The 2787-nt window shown below is 38.0% G+C and overlaps 1 protein-coding gene across 1 annotated transcript in view; it reads left to right on the top strand.

Annotated features, from left to right (window-relative positions):
- Positions 1–2585: 2585 nt before the first annotated feature.
- The window catches only part of LOC147214685 (uncharacterized), a 40266-nt gene continuing 40064 nt past the window's right edge, over positions 2586–2787 (top strand). Inside the window, exon 1 of the mRNA XM_086140777.1 lies at positions 2586–2718. The gene's annotated coding sequence lies outside the window, so the exon portion shown is untranslated. The remainder of the gene's footprint in view (positions 2719–2787) is intronic.

The following is a 2787-nucleotide window of genomic DNA, read 5'->3' as shown; positions in this document are numbered from 1 at the left end:
GGTGGTACGCGAGTACATTTCAAAATAAAAGCGGACTTCCGGTGAATTCACTTATGAATGGGAAAACATAATCGAAAACGTTTGATGAGATAAGAAAATGAAAACCAGCACGCACAAAACTACAACTGAGAAAATCTGACCGAATGTGAATAGGAAGAGCAGTTTTGTAAATTCCTCTGGATCTTTTTAAAAATAAAAATACAGAGAAAGAATCATTTTTATAATAAAGTTACACACACAGGTCAACACAGACTCCATAAACACCTCAGTTCTCTGTAGGTTATCACATGCAAGAGAAAACTACTCGTTTCCATACACCGTTTCAGTTGCAAATGTTAGTATACATCCCCATGTCCAGTAATTCCATCTATTCCATGAGGGTCATTGAGAGGTTAGGTTCACAAGCTGTCAAGGAATCCATACTGAGACACACAACTATTTACTAACTTATTCACACACATCATTTGGAGTTGTCAGTTAATCCGCTGTACATATTTGGATTGTGGGAGAACCCTGAAAGAACCCACATGGGCATGCAGAGAACATACAAACTCCACATCGAAAGGACACAGTTGAGCACCAGACTTGAACCAGTTTGGTGGTCCCCCTTCCTGAGACGCAATAGAAAAATAGTTACCCCCCCCCCAACATATCTAAATAATACAAATCCAAAATAGCATCAGAAATTTCAGAAATTAGACTTATGCTCATGTGCTCTTATGCTCTTATGTTAAAATTACAGTTAAACTGTTATTCTTTCCTTTTTTAAAAAAAAAGACAAACAAAAACTGTCTTTCAAATGAAAATGTTACAAGCATAACAATCTTAAAACACAAAAACATAATTCAGCAATAGCAATACTATTCAAAGTATTGTGTATATATATTAGAAATACAAAAAGCATATTATGGTGAGTTTAGATTTTGCACCGTGACAAGCGGGGTCAAGGATATTTTGCTCATGGTATATTGCTCTTTTTATGGCAAATTCTAATTCATTGAATCAACAACAGAGAAACCCACCATAGTTTACCACTTATAAATTTGCTTGTAGTAAGTCAGTGTCTGCAATTATCCCATAATGGATGAAACATGAGGAGCAATCATGTGATCCACCGTAAGTTGGGGTTCAATGTCTTGCTCAATAACATTTGCCATAAAACAAGGCTCCTGGAGTTCAACATGGGATGTTTAGTTCTGTAGACAATTGCAGCACCTGTCACGCCACTCCATACCTTTCACAATGCCAGCAGTTAAAATAAAGGTGTGTCACCCACTACAACTAATGGTGCAGGTTAGCCGGCTTGATCAACAGTCTGTCCTCCAAACAAGGCGCCCTTCTCTGTCTCATACGAAAAACCAAGTAGACACATATCCTAACTGATGGAATGTGTCCATCAAGGTGGCACCTCCTCTCTTACTGTGAGACCAGACACATCTCCTGACTGCGTCCTTCAAGATCGTCCCTCCTCTCTATGCACAAAAACCCAGCCCTGCTGTACGGTCTTTGTACTCTCCTGCAGACTGCACTGTACCCTGCATGACCGGTACCTCTCTGTGCTCAAAGAAATGAAGAAAGAAAAACCTGCGACTCTTCTCGGATTCCAGTGTTTGTTTTATTTATTGTGCCTCAAAGGACCAGCAATAGAAAATTTCCATGACACACATCAACAACAACACTGCACGATGATTCACACAGTTCTCTAAAGCAGAACCACAAGAGGCTCCCAAAGGTCATTGTAGCCACAAAGGATTCTTGGGTTTCACCAGCTGGTCTCCCTACCACACGCTATTCAATGAAATAGAAATACTTGCAATTTTAGTTTGTCACAGAACTCATCATGAAGTATTTCACAATATAACAGTCAGCAGAATGATTTATTTTAAAAGTTTAGGTATATTTTTCTGAATTTGCATTTGTGTTTTTTCCCACATTCATTTCTATTCCGGACTTTTACATTGATTGAGCAGATCTCGACTGCAATTTTTCCAGACTTATTAAAGTGTTTGTGTACGTCGGCCACCTCTGACAGTTGGCTTTTGTATCCACAAATTTTAGTTTATAATCAAGAAAAAAAATGCGTTATTGGCAGTTGAAAGTAGTTACCACCTCAAGTAGGGGCAGCTGTAAATGCTTGTGATGTGTTAAACCTTTCACTTAAGTCTTGTTCCTTGTGTTATTTAAAACAAACAAGATAATGATAATAACACAACAAAACACACTGAATCAAAATTAGATAGTTGTCTGCACTAAATACGTCGCAGTATTTAAAGAAAACCCATAAAATATTTCGTACATTGTTGTGCAATAAGATTTAATGTGTAAAACAGCGGAATAAAATCATTAAAAATAGGCGTGCAGCATCGATGTCACGCCACTTCACAATGTAACGTTCAGGTAGCCGGTGGAGAGATAAACTTCTTTTCCTTGACATAGATTAAATCGCAACATCTTCTGAATTTGATCATCGGCCATTTATCTAAGGCACACACTTACCATTTATACAATTGATAATTGCTTTGGTGAATGCATTTGCCCTTGTGAATATTCAGAATATGAGAAGATCAACTACGACTGGATATATTTACGATTTTTGTAGGGGCTCCGAATGCAACACAGGGATAGCAACTAGCTCGTGAGGCACTGCCCAATCTTATTTTATAAATCAATGTATGTATGATGGAACTAGAAGCTTTATGGAACTAGATGTTAACCATGGTAAGTTCAGATATACCCAAGGCACCATGTTGTGGATTAGGGGGATAATAATGGGAATTCGGGGAAAAG

This window comes from Fistularia commersonii, chromosome 33 (assembly GCF_037954325.1).
Source record: "Fistularia commersonii isolate RoL2024-O1a breed Wild chromosome 33, RoL_Fcom_v1.0, whole genome shotgun sequence".
Taxonomy (NCBI): Eukaryota; Metazoa; Chordata; class Actinopteri; order Syngnathiformes; family Fistulariidae; genus Fistularia; species Fistularia commersonii.
This window is presented reverse-complemented; position numbering and strand designations above follow the sequence as displayed.